Genomic DNA, 13,314 nt, shown 5'->3' with positions numbered 1-13,314 from the left:
AACGCTTTTCAGATGTCACTGACTTCAGAGAGAGACGAACGATTGTGTCTGTGGGTGCAGATGCAGCCCAACAGCTGTGCCAGCAGCATCAAAGCATGAGCATAAGTATTTTTGGAGAGCATGAAAGACCATGCTCTCCAAAAATACATAAGTGCTGACTGTGACTTTGGATGTAGAGCACAATAGCTGCATGGTCTGTATTTGAGCTGAAGTATAATGTAGAGTAAGGTTGCTGCCAGCAGATAATGGCAGACTAAACTGGAGATTTCACTTTCCTATAGGACAATCATCTGAAGGTTGATCATCACTAACATGTGGGTGAGGAAGTGAGTCTGAACCCGGAGCTACTAGAACCTCCTGAACATCACCTCCTTTTTGTATCTTTCTGGCTGGTGGAAAGAAAATGTTGATGTTGAGCCTGAAAGGAGGGTCTTGAGGCAGTGAGGTCACATGAGTGCTGGTAGAAGTGAAACACACACTGGGAAGGCCTTCCATCAGTCATGTGACCTGACTGCATCATGAACTGAAGCACCTTCTGCAAGATCTGATTGCCGACTGCGACCCATTGTCACCGTCAACCCTCAAATCTCCCCATGTGATAGAAGTGATGGAAGCTGAAGAATTTGCACAAGTGAACACTTGGAAGGGAAGTGTTTAGCATCCATCCACCAGCAGGTATATCCATTTACAAAATGGACACTGCTTCAATCAGTGTATGTGTATGCACTCATCATCACTTTAATACTGGCATCCACTGTCAGTTTATTCTATTTATGCTGTATAAGGGGGTCTTCATTTACAGTCCTAGAGAGTCACAGTAGGTGCAGGTTTTTGTTCCAGCCAGTTTTCTGATTGGAAGCCAGTTCTTTCCATAATGTAACTGTATTGATTGTTAGTGCTTTAATTCTTCGAAAGACAAATCTTTATCACATTGTAGATTTTCCTTTTCTAAGACCATTATTCACATGTTCTGTGGACTGGAACACATTTAAACTTCACAATCATTCTGTTTTCTCTCTCATTTATTTCTAAACATATTTTAACACAAATACTTCATGATGCACATGCACCATTGTAAAAGGACCCAGGTTAGCTGGAGAGCTGGTGGTTTCTTTGACAATTGCATTTTGTTATTATCCGTGGATGATTAAAAAAAGAGGAAACAATTAAAATGTAAATGCAACTGCTTAAAACTAGTGCATCATCTAAAATTAAGTCCATAAAAACATATTGGTTTAGTGGCAAATAAATAGGTTCTAATTTAAAAATTGGTTGAAGTGAAAACCTGTGGTCATCCAGGACTGTAATTTAGGACCCTTCTCTACAGTGTGATTTGTCTTGGTTGAATGAAAGCACTAGCAAGCCTAACAGGTCTATACCAAGTTGCATTATCAGCAAGGACTGTCTTTTAATTAAGAAGCTGGTTGGAATAAAAACTTGCAACCCTGCTCAACATAGTGCCACTGATTCTGTTCATTATCACCATCAGTTGTAACAGCTCATTGACAGCAACTCACCTGAACACCACCATCCTTCCCACTTTATCAGAGCTGGTGCTGTCAGTGGAGGTTGACTCTTTTTTCTGTAACTTACAGATATTTTAGCCTATTCCAGCTCTAAGCATTGAGTTAGCACTGCCAGATTTATCCCCTTTGCTTATGACTTTAGTTTAAATTAATACAAGTAGAAAACTGAAAGCAAAAGAAGAATGAACCAAGCAAACAAACAACAGTAACATTAAAAATGATCACCCTATAATGCATTTCATTCTTTTTCATAAGGTTTTGGTATGTTTTTCTAAGCAACCTCAGCATTCCTTTATATGGTATACATGTGTTTGTACTCTAGACAACAACTATCTCCCTCCCAATGTCACAAACATACACTGATCCAAATCTGGGTCTACCACACCTGACACTGTGCTAGCTACCATAAACCACTGCAATATACCAACCTATGCCACACTTCCAGGTACTGACTTCTCTTCGTGCTAACTTCCAAATGTATTATAAACTAAACTGTCTCTCGAAAAATTCTCAAGCCACTTCCCTATCTCTCTCAGTATTTCTGTGTCTCTGTCTCTCATGTCACCAACCTCCACCAACACCCCAAAAGACCCTAAACAAGCTAGTTGAATGCAGAGTTTGTATTTATTGGCACCTTACCTGCCTTGTCCCTGATACTTATCTTCATATGTGCTTATTTGGCAGGCACTTTTTAATTCAGAACAATAATGCATCAAGTTACTCTGATGGATCATCACTGGCACATTGCAGTAGTCTTTTTTGCACTGCACAGCTTGCCCAACAGAGGGAACCCATCTACGTTGTAAGTGTAGCCTTCTAGACTTCCTCTTAGTTTTTTTTCCTCATACTCCTTTTTTCAGGTCTTTTTCACTCATTACACCTTTGGCATAAAGAACAGCAGGAGACCTTCCTACAGTGCACAACTGCCACTTGGGCAGCATTAGACCTTTGACAACAAGTTTCTTCAATTACAGTCCAATGGCCACAGTCCTCTTCCTCCTACACCAAGACGTCTGTGCCTGAGTCTTCCCTAGTGCCCCCAATCACACATCCCTCAATGACCACTTATGTATTTCTCCTCCCAGGCCAATACCTTTAAACCAGGTAACTCAGGTGTCTCTCATCCAGAATTAAAAAAAAAAAAAAGACCAAGACTTATAGGCCATGTTGATTTGCCTATCCATACTTTTGGCAGCCTGCTAATGTGCACCTTTTTTTAGTGGTGGTGGGGGGGGTGCGGGGCATCAGGTTGGAGTGAGAATCCCTGGCGCCCATTCAAAAAATCTGGATTGGGAGCAAAAGTTCTTTGTGTGTCCATTTTAAGTCAGGCGAAACTGCCGTACTCCAATGTTGTGATTTTTCCTATTTGAATTGTAAGTCATTGCTTGGCATCCAGTCTACCCACAGATTATCTTCCAGTGTCTGTGGCTATTGAATTAAAAAGCTTAATTTCCAAATCATCTAATTGCATTGTTTTTTTATTATGCTGCATAAGAGGTGGGACACACTTTACCACAGCTGGCTGACACCTCCAGAGATCTATGTTCAAACTAGTGCTCACTACAGATTCTCTCTATGTTTGTTTTCTTCCTCCCACATTCCAAAATTCATGCAGGTAAGGTTGATTGTTGACGTAGAATTTGCCCACAGTGAGTGAGTGTAGGTAAGTGCATGAATGTACCCTGTCACGGAGTGATGCCCCATCCAGTGTCAGATTGTGCATTGCTGCCAGTGCTACTGCAGTAGGCTCCATCTTCCAGCAAAGCCGTAATGGAATAAGCAGGTTCAGAAATTAGACGCATGAATGGATAAAATAGTGCACATTGCTATATATATGGCAAAGATAGTGAAGCTTCTGGTTTTCAGTCCTCCCAGCAGGAAGAGGTAGGTCCAGGTGGACTGACATCGGATGTGATGTCAGCGATATCCTAGCTGTTAATCTTCCAATTTACAGAGGGAGGAAGACAAAAAAAGTATGAAAACAAAGCTCCAAGTCCAGGTATGGTGGTATAATTACAGTCAATAGAGCCCTTCAGTGTCCCCTATGCACCAGCGCGTGACAATATATAACATTGTATATATATAGTGAGCTTTTTGAATTCTTATGAGACCCTCCCCAATGGGGGCGACTCGCTGAAACACGATTGACATGTCTGTCGAGGGCTGTTTGTCCGTCGCAGAGGCAACCGCAGGTTCACAGCGCCACAGTGGCAACCGCAAGCTCACTGCCTCCTCGTGCAACATGTCTGTCACCCAATGGATGATGTGGGGAACACTGTAATTTGGCCACTGACCTGGCCCTGCCCATTTGCTGTGTCTGTGTGTAGTAGAGTGGTAGCTCCAACTACAATAAATAATCTTGCTGTTCCTGTTTCGAATTGAATAAAGCTATTTTCCTAAAATCCTTAGACTTAGCCTTGTCTTTTGGGTGCCAGGCAGCGACTCACAAGTCATAATATGTGTTGATATACTGGTACAGTATATGTATTTTTCAAGGATATTGCAGTGAATTTGCTCAGCTTGTGTGACCTTCAGTTATCATTTTTTAAATAAAAGGTTGCCTTTTTTTGGGATATGAAAGACAGCCCTGTTGGGCAATGTGTGAAGAAATTTCCATTTTCGCATCATAGCCATTCCACCTCTACTACTTGGCCCCACATCACAGGGATGCCTCCTCTGTGGTATTCATGCTTCCATAAATGCATTTCACTTGCAGCCATAGCTGATGACATTAGCACTCGGCATGTGCCATCCAGTCATAGTCAACCTGTGCTGACCTGCCTTTTGTGCTCTGCTGTATCATTAGCAGGCGGTAATGAGAGCACTCTGCAGAAAAAGCCAGCATCTATTTGTGAGCGTGAAACAGGGGGGCTTTTGTATTAGCAACTAAATGATACAGGTAATTCATGAAGAGTGTATGAGGACAAGTGGTGGAGAATATGTAGTCAATTGTGATGTTCAGCTTGTGTTGTAGAAAAGACTTTCCTCTATTTTCAAATAAATAATTTAGGGAAACCATATGAAAATTCAGAACAATTTTTTATTTACACATAGATATGTACAAATGCCACAGTTCATGGTGTGAGCTGTCAAGAATACAATTCATTCCCTTTTGTACTTTTGTATTACCTTATCTAATACATCAAGTCATCTGACTCTTAATATACAGCATTTAGCCAATCAATTACAGCCACCAGTAGCTTCATGTAGATATCGATTTTTCTATAATTCTAAACATCCATCCATCCATCCATTATCCAACCCGCTATATCCTAACTACAGGGTCACGGGGGTCTGCTGGAGCCAATCCCAGCCAACACAGGGTGCAAGGCAGGAAACAAATCCTGGGCAGGGCGCCAGCCCACCACAGTTATTCTAAACATCGCTTTGTTAATAGGGGTGTCCTATGGGTCTGCCCATGATCTTATCACTGCTTCATAATAGGGGTGTGTGGGCTTTCTCACTAGTTTGTTCTCACTTTTTAAGGGGGTGTTTATTGCACATTTACTTTATTTTAACCTCAGTAATTACCTTGTATTGGCTCCAGCAGACCCCCGTGACCCTGTATTCGGATTCAGCGGGTTAGAAAATGGATGGATGAATGGATGGATAATTACCTTGTTGGTTCCTCTTAAGATAAGGACACCCTCACATGTTCAAGCTTTAAGCTGCATTTAGTTAACCCTTTAGTTACCTTCAGTCCTTTTCCTTTTGCTTTTAATAATCCATTGATATGACTTAATATAAGTATATTCTTATATTAAATGTAAAAATGACCATGTATTGATTAAAATCCTATACTTGTGGCTGTTAATAATGGATCATTATTAGCCGATTTGGGGATACGAGGGGAGGCACTGTTACCTGTAAGAGTGTGGTCACTGCTTTGAGCAGAAATGTGGCCTTTATTCATGATGAGAGATGTTGCCTGGCAGATATCTGACTACTAATATAAAAGATATTCATAACTGATGGAGCAAATCCATGGTCATTTGTGGTAATGATGATGTGACCACTGATAATGGCACATGTGAGATATCTATTGACAGCTTTATGTGGTCCTAACAGTGGTGTAAATGTGCTCAATAATAGATGTAGGCATGTAGCCACTTTTAAAGTGTTTATATTCAGATCTGGTCATTGAATGTTTGTGGTCATCAGGAGAACAATATATGTAGCTATGATATGCATGTAGTCATAAGCAGTGATGATCATGAATTCATGACCGAAACCAGATATGTCAGTAGTGTTGGCAGGTTTGTAATTACTAATGTTGGAAGATATATTTTAACTAGGGCTGTCAAACATATAACACACCTTTGCAAAATGTTGCTTGATTAGTCTCTGTTAATTGTGTGCTTAATGAAGGTAGTTTATCAATGTCCAGTAGACCCCTGTGGATGTAACTGCTGTGCAGCTTCGTAGCTGCTCAAACTGTGAAGACTTGTTTCTTTCATATAAATTCTTGATACGTGACTTAATTGTCCCTTGTGACGGTAATGGGTAGGAATTGTCATATTTTGCTAAATGACATCTCTCAGCCCTGTATTATCAACTATATTTTGAGATCTGAAGTCTGATGAAATCCATCTTGAAATAAGTAGTGGTAGTTAATGCTTAAGATTTTGTTTCATTTATGGACACACGTCAAGTTTTACATTAATGGATTGTAGTCTCCTGCAGGGCAGCATGGTGGCGCACTGGTATTGCTGCTGCCTCACAGTTTGGAGACCCGGGTTCGCTTCCCGGGTGCTCCCTGTGTGGAGTGTGCATGTTCTCCCTGTGTTTGCATGGGTTTCCTCCCACAGTCCAAAGACATGCAGGTTAGGTGGATTGGCGATTCTAAATTGGCCCTGGTGTATGTGTGTGCCCTGTGGTGGGTTGGCACCCTGCCTGGGAATGGTTCCTGCCCTGTGTTGGCTGGGATTGGCTCCAGCAGATCCCTGTGTTCAGATTCTGCAGGTTGGGAAATGGGTGGATAGTCTCCTGCAGATTTTGCTGCCTGATTAAACATCTTAACAGCAGCATCATGCATGTTTTAGTCTTAAGTGTTAAGCCAAGGATGTGTTACTTCTCTGTGATATTTACATTTGCCCACACAAAGTTTACAAATATCGACAATTTTGTCCTTTGAATCACCTGGTAGAATTTTAAATCAAAAGCAGGCATCATAAATTGCATCTTTCTTTGACAGAATTAACTCAGTAGTTTAAGTCAAGGGTTCCAAAACTTTAAATCAAGGCCTCCAAAAATGTACCACCTGGTCAGGGCCACTACTAATTTAAACCCAATGCTGCGAAAAGGAGCATGATCCTATATCTTGGTTACTGCTAATGGCTTAAAATTTCCTTATTTTTAATGTACCAAAATGATACCATTACAAATGAATCTAGATCAAATCTAGAACTAAAATAACTGAAGTTATGTATATCTCCAGGTAAAAAAAGAGCAAAATAACTCAGTCATTTGTGAAGTTTGAGTGTCTTTACGTTTTATAGGCTCATCATTATTAATGTTGGGTTCCAGTTTTGATAAGTTTAAGAAACAGTTCTACTTCTGACTTCAGCCTATTCCCGTATTTATTTTTAAAGGAAGGATGAAGGTTACTAAATATTGGCAACTCTATCTGAAACAAAAGCTTTCTACTGATTATACATATTAATTTTGCTAAAATGAAATGTTATATACATGTACTTTATCTATACTAATAAAAGGCAAAGCTGTAATGGAGATGAGCTTCAACGCCGTGGCGGAGTTTAGTGTGACATCATCACGCCTCCCACGTAATCACGCAGTACATAGAAAACCAGGAAGACCTCAAAAGCGCTGAAGAAAACATGCATTATATAATTGAGAAGGCAGCGAAACAATAAGAAGCGGCAGTGACATATACAACCATATTCATGAGTTCTGCTACTTGAAACAAAGCACGATGTAAACCTACACTTTAAATTAAGTTCATAGACAGGCTGCGCTGGCGTTTGTAATTTAGTGCCTGCCCATATAAGGCCGTCCGTCAGCGGCAATCCAATAGCAAACTGCCACTAAATATTCACGGGTGAAGGACTGTGCTTATGGAGAGGAAGATGAGATGGTCAGGGTGGTGTTTGACACAAACTCAGCGAAACTGCAGAGAAAGTTTTAAGTGCCAGGACTAAGGTAACATTAAATACAGCCATGGACATAGCGAGATGGCACCAGCACAGCTGGGAACCTTCGATGCATGTACACGGCGGCTCACGTGAACTGGCGCAGTGCACAGATAAAAGCAACAGTTCCAAAGAGCTGAACAAAACCGAATTACACAATTGAAAAGGCAGCAAAAATATGAAGCGTCTGATACATACAAGCATATTCATAAATCCAGCTACTGCGGAAACAAAGCACACGTTGGAAAAAGTCAATGTCCCGCTAAAGGAAGACAGTGTAAAAAACCCGTGCATGCAGTGTGTCAGGTCTCAGATAAAGAAGAAGACGAGCTGTTTATTGATGCAGTAAGAAACGAATCGATGAATGAAACCTGTCATCTTTACAGCGATTGACAAACACGGAATGTAACTTGAACACAACACATCCTACAAATACAAACCTGATTGAAAGAAATAATGATAATCAAATCCTTGATGATAGCAACACTCAGTAACACTCACAAAACAAATACTGTATATTGACAGTCATGTTACGTTATTTTTAAAATGTTCCCTTTTCTTTTCTAGCTTTTTAACACACTACTTCTCGCTGCGATCGCGGGTATATATATATATATATATATATATATCCCGATCTACATACTCGAATAATGGATACTTTATTAGCCATCAATGATTGTTTTGGTAAAGCCATACTCAGTGTATTCATTAGATGAGCGGTAAAAAGTAAGAGCGAGGGAGGATGACTTATTGAGGCATGCAGGCTGTAGTGCTTGCGTCAACTCTATCTGAATTGCGATCACATTTGAAAAAATATATCTTTTCAAGTTCTATTTAGTCCATATGTGTCAAACTCAAGGGCAGCGGGCCACATCCGCCCGGCGTAATTATATCCGCCCGAGATCATTTTATATACTGTATTATTGTTATTAAAGCCGGGTATATGAAGCGCTGGTAACACAATAAACTACAGATCCCATAATGCAGCGCTTCAGCTGCCTTGCCAACACTTACGCGTTAATCAAGTCTAGCTTATGATGCTGCAAGTTATTGCGAAGCTAGCTCACACGATGCTGAAGAGAAAAGTTGATTCTGAAAATAGAGCCTTTAAAACCGATGGGAGGCTGAGTATATGTTTACTGAACCCGTGTGTCTCATTTGTGGAGCTAATGTGGCTGTAATTACAGAATTTAATCTAAGACGGCACTATGAGACAAAACATCAGGGTAACCTGAATGCAATGCAGAAGATACAGAAAGCAGAAGAATTAAATAAGAATCTGACACTTCAGCGGACGGTTTTACCGTGCACAATCACAAAGTGATTTCAAGTGAAGCTGCTTTTATGGGAGACACAAATGCACCAGTGCACCTTGCCCCACTTTCCCTGTTGCCAAGTAATGTTAAACCAAGTCGTCACTACGGTGTTCCCAAATACGCACTTTGCTGATAAAGTTTGCACGGCGCTTTGGTGACTTTGAAGAACAAAAAAAGTCCGTCTACATGCGGCTCGAACCTTGTGCATGTTTGGTAGCACATATCTGTGTGAGAAGCTCTTCTCAGTGATAAAGACTAACAAAACAGCACACAGGAGTCGCCTCACTGATGAGCACCTGCAATCCATCCTGAGAATCTCCACAACACAGAACCTCACACCAAACAGAAACGAACTTGTTGCCAAAAAAAGATGCCAGGCGTCCAGCTCTAAAATGACATATGAGCAAAGACAACTGAATGATTTGATTTGTTATTGCTGAAAGGAACACATTTTATTTATATTTCCAGGTTTTGTTATGCAGCATGTTCATATTTGAATTTGTATAATTTTGACAGGATATATTTTTATGGAGAGCAAAATCTTTTGGGATATTTAAAATCTAAGTTTATTTTTTATATAAAATTACATAAGAGTAAAGAAATTTGAATGTTTGTTCTTTTAACGTTTACTTTATTTCTAACTTGTATAATTTAGACAGGATATATTTTTATGGAGAGCAAAATATTATAAGTTGTTTAAGGTTTGAGTTGATTTATTCAGAATAATATTCCTGTCTGTTTTACCATTCCTACCAAAGATATTTCTGTCGACTAAATAAAAATTCCTTCTATTTAAAATTTAAATAGAACTTGAACAAATACTGATAGTTCATAATATCCACACAGACTTGCATGTAAGAGCGGAGTTATCCGTTTTAACAAGCAGCGTATTGCACTGATCTGAAATAGCTGTGTGTGTATATATGTAGATATGTATGTATATGTATATATATGTTTATATATGTGTGTGTGTATGTATGTATATATATATATATATGTATTTGTGTGTATATATGTGTGTGTGTATGTATGTATATATATATATATGTTTATGTGTGTGTGTGTAAATATATATATATATATATATATATATATATATATATATATATATATATATATATATATGACAACAACACTCATCACTCACAACAGTGACAAAACAATTACATTGACAATCATGTTACGTTATTTTCAGAATGTTTCCTTTTCTTTTTCATTGCTTCTTTAACACACTACTTCTCCGCTGCGAAGCGCGGGTATTTTGCTAGTCTACTATATAATAAAATGCTAAGTTAAGTGTGGGTGTGTGTGTGTATCTGGTCCTTCAAAGCAATCAGATTGGGTTTTGTGTGATTGGTCAGTTTGGCTTTGGCTATGCCATCAAAAGAGGAAGTATGATTGTGAAACACACAAGGAAGAGTAAAGGCATAGGAGGCACGCTGAGAGCTACCTTCAAAGATGGAAAGTGTGAAAACAGATGGGAGACAAGCAAGGCATCTTGAAATGACAGAGTCTGAGAAGCAGGCTTTAGGGGAACATGCTTGATTGAGCGAACACCAGTCAAGAGAGGTCCAGACACATGAGGACTCAGAAGAAAGTCACTGGAGGTACATGTAGGGCAGAGAATATCAAATATTTTTAAATTTATTATTTATTGTTAAAACTTTGTCTGTTCTTCATTGTATACACTTCTGCCACTTTATAAAACTTCTTAATATGATGGTACACCAAACAGGTTCACAAATAATTAAAAATCTTGTTATATTGGTGGGCCTGCTCCGAGAGATAAAGAGACACAGACACTCTGTACAAACTGCTCATTTGTGTGGAGTATATGTGAAAGAGAGGATTCACCTGAGACACTTTCACGATAAATCTATCATTCTTGGCACATGGTTTCCAAGCAGTCTGCATCCTGGCATAGATTGGCTCAATGATGTGTTGAGCAAGAGGGAACTGTTCCGTGGAGCCATTGAGAGCATTAAAAGTTTTTGATTTGCTGTGGGTAGTAGACACAGAAGAGGAGAATTGGTGTGGTAAATTCATGACTGGAGTCTTACAGCCGGAGCACCGTCAGACTGAGCATTGGAATCGAACCACAGCTGAGCATGAAGACTTGGGTATGGCCACTGTGTAAACAACTTCCCTTTTAAATCCCACATTTTACCACTTATTCTTTTGTTCCCTTGTGTGCCACGTGACAACTGTTTGTACCTTGCAGGTTGAGGATTATTGCCCTCATAAATAACTGTATTGATATTTGACTACTTGTATGTAACAATTGAATAACATTTCAGTAGCCTATTTATTTAAAAACTTGGCAATTTAAAAGTCATCTTTAAAAATGGTTTTGATTTTGTAAAAGAATGTCAACTTTGCCAGGACTGCTGAGGCTCCCCATATGCAGACAGTCGGCCACCACTTTGAGTCCTGATACCTTCAATTGTAAGGGGAACCAAACAAGTTCAATAAAGAAAAAATAGTGTGTTATACCTTTGAAGTTATTTGTATGCATTAACAGTTTAATTTTAATAACCCTAATTTTAATTAATATAAGCAGCAGTGATTTTGCCTGTTGCAGCAAGTGGTCAGTAATAATGAATGGTTTAATTCATGTCTATTGATCTTATATCATAACTAAAAGCAAAAATCTGCTTCACAGGTGCTCTGAGTATGTTGCATGTCGATTGAAGATCACGCATTAATGGTGCGAAACTAAATGTAGTCAAATGGCCAATCGGTGTCAAATGGTGGGGCAATGGGCGTCAACCGCCCTAAATATTTCTTATTTTTGGTGGCTTCATTAATATGATCTGTGGAGTGGTTAATGAAGCAGTGAAAAGTATCTTTTAGATCTTGCTGAAAACATTTACTCTTATGTTAACTTGTCTTTAGTTGTTTTCTTTTTATACTTATTGAATTAAGCATTGCAGTTAAATTTTCAAGGGGCGAGTTAACAGTTTTAACTTACGGAAGCGTATTAGGGCCGCCTAATACGCTTCCGTATTAACTAAATACTGAATATAGTGAAAGTTTTGTTAGCATCACCGAGCTTGGTTTTTCAAAGCTTTGTATTCATACCCCTAGTGATAACTAGATGTTATTTTATAAAATGCTCCCCTTCTTTCGACACGAAAGAGAATTAAATTGTCACCTACACTGCCACTCCCACCAGCTTAGTGAGATGGACGATCTTGTACCTTATCAATTCACCATTACCCCAAGTATGGGTGCCCCTTGCCCCAGCTTTTAACTCTGGTTGGTCATTTGATAACATTTAGTTTCAGCATGATTAGTGTGTCGTTTTTAATTGAAATGCAATATGCTTGCTTTGCCTTTAGTTATGACACATGATCTATGGACATGAATTAAAATGCAATATGCTTCTGTATTGCATTTTAAACAGGCACAACAATTGCATGCCACACTGAAAAGCAATCAATCATTTGATTATGATTTTTTGAATTATGACATGATAAAACTGTACCAAAATTAAAGGCACCAAGTTCATAAGCATTGCTTGCAATGTAGATAACATGTTGGATTGCATTTCATTTTGGCAGGAATCATCTTTCATACTATTCACAATAGCAGACTTTATTATCAGTAGTAGGCATGAGATCGCTTGCAGTAATTGAAGTGTACTGTGTAATGCAAGAAGTTAAAGTTATGTGTTTAGTTATGATGGCAGATGTGTTGCTCCTACAAGAGACAAATGTATGGTTATGTGGCAATGGTACAGCAGTCACTACAATGACAGGCATGAGATTACTAATGACAACAATCAAGCATCCACCATTAAGTAGTATCTGGTCTGATATGCAGTTCGGATATTAATTTCAACTCATTCTTATATAGCACTCATCTCTGAATAAAGGCTAAAAATGCCAAGTTATAAAAGAGTAATTTGGCATTTATAAAAAAATTCAAAATTTACAGAGAAGTATAAAACTATGTAATGTTTACATTTGGTACTAGTGCATAAGCACATGTACTGTATGTACATCTGGCATTATGTCTAAAATGAGGAGAGGCTATCTCCACAACAGGCCATCAGGGCTTTGATGACAAGACTTAGCTACATACCTGTGTGAACCTTCTAAGGTTCACCCTGTTTCAGGCTTGCCTTTCACACGTTCATGCACTGGCTGCTTGGCTTTGTTAAACTTCATGAAAAAGGTAGACTGTTACCTGCTGTCCCATGGGTTTCTAGTGTAACTGTTACGTACTGCTCCATGGGTGTCAAACTTGTCAGGTTAGCTTGGACAGTGCCTCAGTAAGAGTGAACATGTTCTGTGCAGTAAGAGAATGTCTATATATAGC

At 39.1% G+C, this 13,314-nt stretch overlaps 1 protein-coding gene across 1 annotated transcript in view; it reads left to right on the top strand.

Annotated features, from left to right (window-relative positions):
- The window catches only part of rxfp2l (relaxin family peptide receptor 2, like), a 62,670-nt gene that overhangs the window by 12,882 nt on the left and 36,474 nt on the right, over positions 1–13,314 (top strand). The window lies entirely within an intron of this gene.

This window comes from Polypterus senegalus, chromosome 10 (genome assembly GCF_016835505.1).
Source record: "Polypterus senegalus isolate Bchr_013 chromosome 10, ASM1683550v1, whole genome shotgun sequence".
NCBI lineage: Eukaryota > Metazoa > Chordata > Cladistia > Polypteriformes > Polypteridae > Polypterus > Polypterus senegalus.
The sequence above is the reverse complement of the archived record's forward strand: the minus strand, read 5'-3'. Positions and strand labels throughout refer to the sequence as shown.